This window comes from Chiloscyllium plagiosum, unplaced genomic scaffold, assembly GCF_037043375.1.
Source record: "Chiloscyllium plagiosum isolate Xiang-an unplaced genomic scaffold, Cpla_swu_hap1 HiC_scaffold_13, whole genome shotgun sequence".
In the NCBI taxonomy this organism is placed as follows: domain Eukaryota; kingdom Metazoa; phylum Chordata; class Chondrichthyes; order Orectolobiformes; family Hemiscylliidae; genus Chiloscyllium; species Chiloscyllium plagiosum.
In genome coordinates this window covers 114,404,617-114,417,124 of record NW_028270151.1, presented here as the reverse complement: position 1 = coordinate 114,417,124, position 12,508 = coordinate 114,404,617, and the positions used below count along the sequence as shown (strand labels likewise).

The following is a 12,508-nucleotide window of genomic DNA, read 5'->3' as shown; positions in this document are numbered from 1 at the left end:
AGGTTAGAGAGTCATTGTATCTTTTTCTAGCCCCACTCTTCCATAGGTCATGACAAATTATCAGTGTAACCAAGTGTGTGATATGGCAAATGATATCAGTCTCAGACTGTGTTAGGTACAGTGTTAGGAACATGTCAGACATGTTTCTTAAATTTGTAAAAATAATTAATCTAAAACAAAAGCAAAGTTACTCAAAAAACGATGGAGAGATAAATGGCATATAGTTTGGACATTGACGATATGTGTATCATTCTTTATTTTCCTGTAAATCTGAAACACACACACATACGTCAGAAAGTAAACAGAAGAAAAAATACAAACTCTGCAGAATATTAGTTTGGAAGACTTTTGTCCAGATAATAGTTAATTTCATGGCAAAAGGAAAATTGAAGTGGTCTTAATTGTTATTCTGCCTCACAGATGCTGATGGCAATAGGGTTTCTTCATGGAATATTTGGACTTGGCTGAATTCCCTTCTCTGCTGGCAGTGGGGAGATTCCAATAAATCCTTAAAAGGAACCCTCCATCAGTGGGAATGATACCTGATAGATTTTCTGCTCTCTGTTAAAAAGGCAGACGGCGTGTTAGGTTTATTTGTCGAGCGATTAAGTTTGGGAGCCGCAATGTCATGTTGCAACTATACAAAACGCTGGTGCAACCACATTTGGAATACTGTGTACAGTTCTGGTCCCCATATTACAGGAAGGATGTGGAATCATTGGAAAAGGTGCAGAGGAGATTTATCAGGATGTTGCCTGGTCTGGAGGGAAGGTCTTATGTGGATAGGCTGAGAGGGGGTTTGATAGAGGTATACAATATGATCAGAGGATTAGATAGAGTAGACAGTGAAAGTCTTTTTCCTAGGATGAAGATGTCAGCTTGTACGAGGGGGCATAATTACACTTTTAGGGGTGATAGATTGAAGACAGATGTCAGATGCAGGTTCTTTACGCAGAGAGTGGTAAGGGCATGGAATGCCCTACCTGCTAATGTAGTCAGCTCAGCCACATTAGGGAAATTTAAATCCTTAGATAAGCACATGGGTGATTTTGGGATAGTGTAGGGGGACGAGCTGACAATAGTTCACAAGTCGGAACAACATTGAGGGCCGAAGGGCCTGTTATGCGCTTTATTGTTCCATGTTCTATGTTCTATATGTTATTGTCGAGATGAACAAGTAAAGTGATGGATCAATGGCTGTGGCTGTTCAGACAAGTTACATTTTCTTCCTCTCTGAGCTGAAACATATAATAATGTTACCTGAACACCAAATTGAACCATGTAATGACTGGAGAAACATTCCGCTGATTGCATACTCCATCCCTGTTACCTGCTCCATTTAGGAATGATTTGTAATTTATCATTTGAAAGCATTTTATATGTGGTTTCATAATTATTGTACAATGAATGCATGTCTTCAAAGTACTGTGCTAAAATGAATATATTGTTTTATTAAATTAAATCCTTAGTTTTATTCTCTCATTCTTTAGCTACGCCCAGTACACTCTCCTCAGGGCCTTTTATGGTTCAATGTGAACATCTCGTATTCTCAGGCCTGAAGTGCCCTGACCTTGTAAAGGCCTTGAGGGGCATGAATATGATTATTTTCCAAGGTCGGAGGAGTCCAAACCAGCGGGCATAGATTTAAGGTGAGGGGGCAAGATTAAAAAGATACCTGAAGGGGTAACTTTTTTACACAGAGGGTAGTGTGTGTACGGAATAAGATGGCAATGCAAGTGATGGAGGTTGGCACAATTACAGCATTTAAGAGGCAATGGATGGGTATGTGAATAAGAACCATTTAGAGGATTATGGGTCTAATGCTGGCAAAGAGTACTACATCAGATTGGAATATCTGGTTGGTGCAGATAAGCTGGACTGAAGGGTCTGTTTCCGTGCTGTATGACACTATGATTCCATCAGGCCTTCATTCTAGCAAAGAGTAAAGTGAAACATCAGTGAAAAGCTTCTAAAACCATTACGTATTTTTCTTTCAGTTTAGGAGTTCATTACTAGACACAATACATTAGATGTAGTCTCAGCATTGTCATGTTCAAATGCAGTAATACACCCTAATGATTATACCCAATAGACTTTACGTAAAACAGCAAGATTCGATACCCTTTTCCAATTATTGGCTGAATCTGATGACTAGGTTTATGTGGCTCATGTACTGGAATGCACTAATCCTTCTGTACCAATGAGTTCTGCAATTTTCTCCCCATTTAAGTATGTTACTGTTATTTTCTCTGTTCAACACAACACTGACTTCAATTAACCTACATTATACTGTTTTCTGCCAAGGTTTTGATCACTAACCTCCCCTGTCTGTATCCCATTGCAGAGTCTCCATGTCCAGTTAAATGAATCTCTTGGTGAATGGGCTAACTGAGGTCCAAGCCAATCAGTCCTCTCATCCATGTCATTGGGCATAGATTCTAAATACTTGATAATCTCACACTGATCCCAAGGAACTCTACACAGTTACAACTTTACAACCTGACCATCCCGAATGGTTATTCCCTGATAGTTAACTGGGTTTCCCCTGTTGTTGGGTAGCAGGCTAGAAAGGTTGGATGGCCTCATCCTACACTGTGTAATGTACTTAGTGAGCTGAATGACTTCAATCTATTCATGTGCAAATCCTTAGAGGGCAGAATGGTCTCCTCCTGTCTCATTATAACGATGCTGACTGGCTGAATGGGATCTTTCTTTACCTCTGTAACATTACAGAGTGCTTGAGAGAACAACACATGGTTAGGAGCAGCAGCTGGCCATTCAGCCCCTTGAGCCTGCTGCACCATTCAGAATGTGTATTGTTGATGTGATTGTAACTAAACATCACTTTCATGTCTGTTCCGAATAAACATGGAGTCTCCAGTTCATCAGAGTTCTATGGAGCGTTTTCTGTAACCCAGTCTTCACTGCTCCCTAGGGATGAGAACACCACAGATTACACAATCCTAAAGAGAAGGGAGCATCCCTATCTAAGTCTGAAATGGAAAGGTCCTTATTCTCAAAATGTGTCCCCCTCAAACCAATCACCACTCTTTTGATATTTAAGGAGTCGACAATTAGAAACAGATATCGACCACTCAGCCCCTCAAACCTGTCCGCATTCCCATTAACTCTCCTAAACCAAATACTTATCAAATTCAGTTTCCACTGACCTCACGGAAAGTCAATTCCAGGAAAGATCATATAAGCAATGAACACTGGAACAGAATAAGGCCATTCAGCCCATCGTTTCTGCCATGATATTTGACCATGGCTAAAATATTTCTGAACCCCATTCTCCTGCCTTCTCCGACGAACCAATGATAGCTTATTCATTTAAAAATGTATATGTCTCTGTGTTAAAGATCGTGTGTGCCTGTATATGGGGTTATGTTTGTGTGGAAATGTCCATATCTACCTGCGTATCTCTGCGAGCATGTGTTATGTGTGTTAGTGTCAGTATCTCAGTTTGTGTGTACCTTTGTCTGCATCTCTGTGCAAATTTGTTTTTGAAATAAATATATTGAACTTGGAATCAAAATCTTCCTCCTCCTCCTCTCTCTCCGTCTGTCCCTGTTGTTCATGGAGTTCATAGAATCGCTACAGTGTGGAAACAGGCCCTTCTACCCAACAGGTCCACACTGACCCTTCGAAGAGTAACCCAAAGAGACCTGTTCAAATGTTATGCTATGCTTACCCATGAATAATGCCCCTAACCTACACATCCCTCAGCACTATTGACAATTTAGCATGTCAAATTCACCTAACATCCACGAAGTTGGACTGTGGGTGGAAGCAGAAGAATCCGGTGTAAACCCACGCAGACACAGTGAGAATGTGAAACTCCACACAGACAGTCGCCTGAGGGTGGACACGAGCCCGGGTGCCTGGTGCTGCGAGGCAGCAGTGCTCGCCTCGGAGTTTTGAGATTAAATTCATACAATACCTCCCTCTGCTGGACTACCCCCACCACTGCATCAGTGGCACAGTTTTTAACTCTGAGAAGATAATAAATCCTTTGTTGTGAATCTGTCAAATTGCATGACCGTTTGATTTTTCAAATAACATCTTTGGAATCACAGAGCAGTTTTGTCTGATACTAAGCGATGTTGTTCCTGCATCATTACCACCACTACTGGGCCTTTTTCAGGACTTCTCAATACTTTCTCACGTACCTTTTAAGCATTGCAAGTCACAGAACGAGAAATAAATTAATCTAATCTCCTGATAAAATGGTTCACTCAGAGGTGAGCATTTTCATTCTGAAAGGCCGAAGTATATTTACAACCCTCCACCTACCAGCATTGTGTGTGTGTGTGTGTGTGTGTGTTGATGGTGCTGTAAGTTTGGATGGTGCTGTGAGCTGCTGCCCTATCTCCCTCCCAGATTGAATACGCGAAGTTTATCACCCTCTGTCATTGACACTGCAGTAGGTTGGGGAGGCCAGCTGAGGGAGAGATTGTGTCCTTTTAAACACCACAGAGACTGTCAGACCTGCACTCACGTATAGATACTCACAGAGGGAAATACAGACACACAGGTACGGAATGTTGGGGGAAATAGATGGATATCGGACACTCCACCACCCGGCTTGGCCCTTTCTGTCCTATTCCAAGCTGTTTATCCTGGAATAGGAGACGGGGAAGGATGGAGTGAGGGTGGGATTGGGTGACCGTGCTGAAAGCGATGGAGTAGGTGTGGGGTGTGAGGTGTGCAGGTGGGAGATGGTGGTGTGTCCAGAGGGAGTCAGTCAACAGTGTTTTATCCATGCAGTGCTATTAGTGAGGGAGATATAGTAGAGGGGAAAGAGAGAGGGATGGTGCTACATGCAGCAGTGAGAGTGTGGAGCATGAACCCTGATCGGGGTTTGGTGCTATAACAGATATACAGTGAGTGTGAGGCAGTATAAGGTGAGCTTTATCCTGACAGAGAGGGGAAGGTTATTGATGCTTGTCCTGTATTACTGGACATTCCTTCAGACCACTGCACTGAGCTCAGACCATGCTCGGTGGGTCTGGTGGTGTGGCCCGCACTGGGAAGGGAATGGTCCTTGTCTGTACTAGCCCATCCACCAGGACCTCTGTGCCCCTGTCGACAAACCGTGGTGTAATTGCCACTTATCTGCCATGCTCAGGTAACCTGTGCAGGGCAGCTCCAAACAGAGAATGCTCAATCGTGTGTCCATTGGCCTTTTAAAGATGGCACCAGTGCCAGGGATCACAGAACATCCAGGGATATACGGACGATGCTGAGTACCTACAGCCATGATAGGTGGGAGAATCAGGCTGGCATTGAATGAGAGGGATGCCATGGGGTGAGATGGGTAGATGATTAGTTGAGTTAGATAAGATAGCACCAGGAAACTAGCTCAGCCTCGTGCAGAACATTCCTCTGTCACACTCAATGAAAATGTCACTGAGACAAATTATTATTAGATTCAACCCAATGAGTCGAAGACTCTGCTGACCCCAATCCCAGTTACAAAGCTGCAGCAGCTTGACCAATGCTCTCCATCACAGAGAAGGAGCTAAACGTCACCTTACCCTTGGGACATAAGGCAGTGGGGAGTGGGTGGTTGAGGTATAAGTGGCAGAGCACTTTATGGCAAGTCATCATAATTCTATTAGTTTTAAAATAGAGATGGAAAAGGATGAACCACGTCTAAAACTTAAAGTTCTAAATTGTTGAAAACCAATTTTGATGATTTAACCAATAATTTTCCGAATTCGATTGGGACAGATATTCTCAGAAAATGGGTCAGTTGGGAAGGAGGAAAGCTTCAGAAATGAGATGTCAGGAATACAGAGACATTATGGCACTATTAGGGTGGTGCGTGTAAGGAATGGTGGAGCATTGTAAAAATTGAGGCTCTGGTCACGAATAAACGGGAAGCGTATGTCAGGTATAGATAGCAGGAATTGAGGAGTTTTTCTTAATTCATTCACAGGATGAAGGTGTCCCAGGCTAGACAAGCATCTATTACCCATCCCTAATTGCCCAGAGGGCAGTTAGCAGTCAACCACATTGCTGTGAGTCTGGAGTCACTTGTAGGCCAGACCAGGTAAGAATGGCAGTTTGTTTCCTTAAAAGGTGTCAGTGAACCAGATGGACTTTTCCGACAATCGGAATGGTCATTATTAGCCTCTTAATTCTTGATTTAAAGTGAATCACTAGAAGAGTCTGAAGGCAACAAGAGTATAGTTAATAGGGAAATTCGGAGCATAAAAAGGGGACATGTGATAGCTTTGGCAAACAGAGCTAAGGAGAATTCAAAGGAATTCTACAAATACGTCAAGGACAAAGGAGTAACTGTGGAGAGAATAGGACATCCTTAAAGATCAGCAAGGCTGCCCATGTGCAGAGCCACAGGAAATGGGGGAGGTACTGAACGAATATTTTGTATCAGTATTTACTGTGCAGGAGGATATGGAAGTTAGAGAACTTGGGAAAATAGTAGTGACATCTTGGAAAGTGTCTGTATTACAGAGGAGTTGCTGGAGGTCTTAAAACATGCAAAAGAAGGAAAATGTCCTGGCTTTTATTGATGTACGCTAGAACTCTGAGAAGCTAGGGAAGTGATTGCTGGGCCCCTTGCTATTATTAATAGCCACAGGTATAGTGCCGGAAGACTGAAGGTTGGCTAACGTGGTGCCATTACTTAAAATATTTAAGAAGATTAGATTAGATTAGATTACTTACAGTGTGGAAACAGGCCCTTCAGCCCAACAAGTCCACACCGACCCGCCGAAGCGCAACCCACCCATACCCCTATATTTACCCCTTACCTAACACTACGGACAATTTAGTATGGCCAATTCACCTGACCCGCACATCTTTGGACTGTAGGAGGAAACCGGAGCCCCCGGAGGAAACCCACGCAGACACAGGGAGAACGTGCAAACTCCACACAGTCAGTCGCCGGAGGTGGGAATTGAACCCGGGTCTCTGGCACGGTGAGGCAGCAGTGCTAACCACTGTGCCACCGTGCCGCCCACCAAAAGAAGGTTAATAAGCAAAAGATAGTGAGCCTGACATCAGTGGTGGGTAAGTTGTTGAAGAGGATTATGAGTCATTAGATTTTCACACATTTTGAAAGGTAATGATTGATTAAGAATAGTAAACATGGCTTTGTGCAAGCAATATTGTGTCTCACTGACTTGACTGGGATTTCTTTGAAGAAGTGACTAAAAAGATTAATTGAGATGTAGTGGTGTATATTGTCGATATGGACATCAGTAAGGCGTTGAATAACATTGTGCATGGTCATCTGTTTAACAAGGTTGGTTCATATGAAAATCATTTGGATACAAAATTAGCTCAAAGGTCAGAGACAGAGGATTGCCATATCTGTTTGTGTCTTAGGCTGGACAAGCACACACTCTCACTCTCCCCGTTACATACACTGATACACATTCTCCCTCTCTGCCACTCACACACACTCGCACTACCCCCTCTCACATTTCACACACGTACTCCACTCTGTCACACACACATGCACACACAGCCACTCTCTCTCCCTCCCACACTTACACCCACACTCCACCTCACTCTGTCTCACATACACACAATGTCTCTCTCTCTCCTCTTCACACAGACACGCCCCTCATACATATGCACACGCACACACACGAATGCACATATAAACCTGTGGGTTGAATTTGCATTTTCCCATTTGTATTTGCAGATGCATTTTATTTTTTTCCAAAACATACAATTTGTAGACATTCAGTCAATGTGTTATTTTACAAATCGTACTTTGTAAATGAAACCAGTCTAACTCCAGGTCAAGACACAGACAGAGTCCAAACAACGCCTCATGCTTAGAATACATTGTCTGACCGCACGTGTTACTTCAGTTATATCGATAATACCTGAAGGTATCTCCAGGAAGTGACTTGAAATAAATTCTGCAATTTGCATATTAACCAATCAAACTCGCACCTCCATTCCAACTGATTAAGTATTTAAGAGCCATCTTAGGTGTGTATAATTCATGAGTTGTACAGCCCTTTGATCTTTTCCTTATAACTTCTGTGTTATGTCTTCCTCTCCCTCTTACACCTGATGAAATAGCAGCGCAAGGAAGCCTTGTGGTTACAAATAAACCCATTGGACTCTAACCTGGTGTCGCTTGATTTTTGACCTTGTCCAATCCAGTCCAAAAGCAGTGGCTCCATATCATGGCTTTTACTCGTTAGCTAATCCTCTCTCCTAGCAAGTAAATTGTTTCTAATCCCATGTGTTCTTGTCTTGTATATTAACCTTTTTCAAGACACGTTAGTCACTGATGGCTGGAAGTCCAGATACAGTACATCTATAGGACCCCCATTATCCACTTTGCTTGTTACGCTTTTTTAAAAAAAGTTATTCAAATCATTAAAACATGATTTATCCTTCATAAAACTATGTTGAATATGCTGGATTGTGGCTTGACTTTTGAAATCTCCTGTTGTTAATTCCTTCATAACGCATCCTAACAATTTGTCTTCAATCCCAATAATTTTCTCAACACTTTTCATTTCCGAGTGAAGCTGATTATTTGAAGTCCTTCCCTTTCTATAACGGTTATGTTCCCTTTCATAATTCCTGTGTAACAGGCACAAGGCTGTAAAAGATCTGCTCCAATTGCTGTGTAAGAGGCATGAGTGGCTGATTGGACTCACTCTGTTCCTGCTTTACACACTCGCTGGGCTGAATGTCCTCCTGGTGTTCATACATTATCGTCTCAATGGACTTGCATGTCCTGCTCCTGTTCCTGACCAAGCCGTTCAATATCTCAATGTCCTCCTCCTGTCGCTCAATGAGAGTTTTGGGGACCTATGGAATCTCCCTTCTCAAATGTCACTTTTCAAGGGCTGAACTATGGAGGCAAGTTTTGTTGCCCACGCTGGGTAGCTCAATGGTTAGCACTGCTGCCTCACTGTACCAGTGATCCTAATTCAATTTCAGTCTCCAGGTTCCTCCCACAGTCCCAAGATGTGCAGGAGAGGTGGATTGGACAAGCTAAATTACCCATAATGTCCGGGATGTGGAGGCTAGGCGAATCGGTCGTGGAAAACGGCAGGTTATAAAGACCAAGTGGGGTCGGTGGTGGGGATTGGATGAGTTAGTCTTCGGAGAATCAGTGTGTTGTCGATGGGTCAAACGTCCTGCTTCCACACTGGAGAGATTCGATGATGAACACCTTTGTTGCAGAATTCCGTTGAGGGAACAATCTTTGAGTTCATTACAACTTCCTTTCCACAGTGAGGAGATTAAAGCTGTGTGCACTACTTCGGATGTGATCTCACTAAGATCCTGAACAGCTGCAGCAGCATTTTACCAGCCTCCTGTAAGGTTCCCATCCAGGTTACAGCAGTCCCAGCTCTCTGGGGAATACGCAACATTGCTGAAAGATCATTGTCCTTCTCTACTACACCAGCATAACGGGGGATCTGGAGAAAATCTCACAATGCCGCTTGAGAAGAACGGGTAAGATGTGATGAGATAATATCCATGTTGAGATATGCCTCGCCAAACATCTCGTCTGAATCTGCCATTAACCTCGCAAGAGCCCACGTCACTCAGATTCCACAGAATCTGGTAAAGTGGATCTTAGAAACAGCAAGGAGAAACAAACATTCATGAGAGTTATGTATCAAATTGAAAGCTGCAATACAATTGTTGGTTATGTTTTAAAACAGGAAATAAGACATACAGGGTTTGTGGGTACTGCAGTAACAATGGGCAGCTTCAAGTTAAATCTAACCAGTGAATGTTAATGTTGGGAAAATGGATTTCATGAGCGTGTATGAGACGGGTGGCTTTAGTAGTATGCTGAGCACCGAGCTGTTGATCAGGCAATTTTGGAATTGGTGTTGTGTGATCAGAAGAGCAAATCGAATGCTTTGCTCTTGAGGATCATTGGGGAATAGTGATTTTAATATATTGAATTTTACATGACGTCTGAATACAAGCAGTTTTTTAAAATATTACGGGTATATACCTAAGTTGTGCAAGACATTAAGTTACGAGAGTAAAGTTGGCTTTAGAGAATTTGGAAAATACATTAAACTGACTTAATGAAAGACAGGCAATATATGTTATTTACTGTAAGGTCTGCTATATACATATATCCCTCCAAGGCCTAAATCGCAAAAGTCAAAGGTGACTCAACGATGGTGTACAAAACAAGTTAAAAATTACATTAGATCGAAGAAAGTGCTTTAGAAAAGGGTCATATATTGTGCATTCATTGAAATTTTGGACGCAACAAAAAAGGACTGATAAACTGATAAGTAAAGTATAAAGAGAACAGGAATACAAACTAACCAGAAGCAAAAAAAAAACTGATGAAAAACTGCCATGAATATTTGAAAGGAAAATAAAAGCAAGGTCAAATATGGAAGAGTGAATGTGTGGACAGGATAATTTATTGTGGAGAACAGAAACAATGACAGGGGAAAACTAACCAGTTACTTTATGTCTGTCTTCACGGAGGAAGGGCCAGAAAATCTCCCAGAAATACCAAGTGACCATGGGACTTGTGTAACTGAAGACTAAAATCATTCATATCAGTGACCAGGTAGCATTTGAAAATATAATTGTATTGACAAGTCTGACAGACCAAAAGTACTTCATATCAGAGTTTCAGAGATAGCTGAAATGGACATAATAATTGCATTGGGAATCACTGTATTTTTCCGTATTCAGGTGGAAAGTTATAAATGCATTCCAAGGATTTACAAAGGGAAGAAGATGGAGAATGGTGAACTACAGACAAGTTAATTTATTGCTCACAGTGGGGAATCTGTTTGAATTTATTGTAAAGAATGTGATATTGGACACTTGGAAAGTTATAGCAAACGTCTAGAGAATTATGCTAGATTTCTGAAAGGGAAGGTATCATTTACAAAAATTTTGCTTGTCGATATAAACAATGGAGAACCAGTGGATATGGTATAGCTGGATATCAGAAGGATTTTTAAAGAATTCATACGGTAAGTTAGACCTAAAACAATAAAGCAAATTGTATTGGTAAGAACATATGCAAATTGAGGAAGGTAAAGTTAAGTTTCCCTTTGTTTGAAGGGAATCAGATTATAGGCAATGAAGAGCTCTGTGCTCTCTCTCTTTCCACGGATGATGTCTAATTCGCTGTGATTTCTAGCATTGGTTCAGTACAGATCCCAGCTTCTGTAGTAATTCGCTCCGAGTAGAAGTGAAGTTCTGCACCAGTGACACATCGTGTTGGTGAGACTGTACCTGGAGTATTGTGTACAGTTTTGATTTTCTGATCTAAGTAAAACATACTGATCACATATACTGAATGTACATTCTCTAGATTAACCCCTTGGATGGCAAGATTGTCCGATGATGGAACTCCGCCTGTATTCTGTAGGTTTGCAGAGACTGAGAGGTGATCGAAATGAAGCTTTACAAAATTCACACAGAGAGGAATGAAGAACATAGGGGCATTGAAAAGTGCGAGCAGGATTAGTGAGCACCCTAAGATATTCCACAAGGACTTCAAGTAGGACAGAATAACCAGGGAATAATTAGAGCCCATTAGAAACCAAGAGGATAATCAGTGTATGAAACTGGAGAACATTGATAGATTGTGACGTAAGAGATTCACATCTGTTTTATGCAGGAGAAGGAGGAGGCATGGTTCAAGAAGATCGACTGGGAAACTCGTGAGCAGATTGATATGAAATGCGAGCAAGGATAGCTAGTTTTGGCTGGTATTCAATTGGACAAGTCCACAGGTCTGGCTGTGTTGTATCACAAACTGCTGTCGGAGCAAGGCCCTGACCCGAATGTTTAAGTAAATTCTGGTCACAGGGCAGGGGGGCCAGAGGAACGCAGAACATCTTTTACAGGAACGGTTGGTGCAGGTCGACAAGGGAACTATAGATCAGTGAGTATCAGAACAGTGCCAGTGAAACTATTGGGGAAAATAGGGTGGGAGAAAATGGATCTTCATTTCGAGAGGGATAGTCTTCAGAGGGGAGTCATGCCGAACGAATTTTATTGATCTTTTTTCAAGAAGGTTGATAATATGATTTTTTTTTTCAGCAAGGCCTTTGACAAAGCCCTACATGGGAGACTGATAAAGAGAGTAAAATCTCATGGTATCAAGGGTAATTGGTAAGTGACATTCACAATGTCTTTATGGCAGGACAAAGAGAGTGATTCTGGAAACTGTATAAATCGACATCAGTGTCCAGTGGTGTTGTATACGGGTCAATGGTGTTACCCTTATTATTTGTGATACTTATAAATAATGTAGAAATAAAACTGGAGGACTTGGGCAAGTGTGGTACCTGAGTTTGCATTTATCACAAAGATTGCACGGGTGGTTGGCAGTGAGGGCTAGGTCTTATGTTACAGAAAAATACAGATGGAATGGCCAGATAAGCAGATCAATGGCAGATGGAATGTTACCCATATAAATATGAGGTGGTGCAATTTGTAAGAATAGAACCATACAGGGGAGTACTCATTGAACGGCAGCACACTAGGCAGCTCA

At 42.0% G+C, this 12,508-nt stretch overlaps 1 long non-coding RNA gene across 1 annotated transcript; it reads left to right on the top strand.

Annotated features, from left to right (window-relative positions):
• The first annotated feature begins 1,283 nt into the window (after nucleotides 1–1,283).
• On the top strand, nucleotides 1,284–12,126 carry LOC148148428 (uncharacterized). The gene is made up of 3 exons (XR_015759072.1): nucleotides 1,284–1,649; nucleotides 5,945–6,058; nucleotides 12,055–12,126. It is a non-coding gene; the product is annotated as an uncharacterized LOC148148428 (long non-coding RNA).
• The last annotated feature ends 382 nt before the right edge of the window (nucleotides 12,127–12,508 follow it).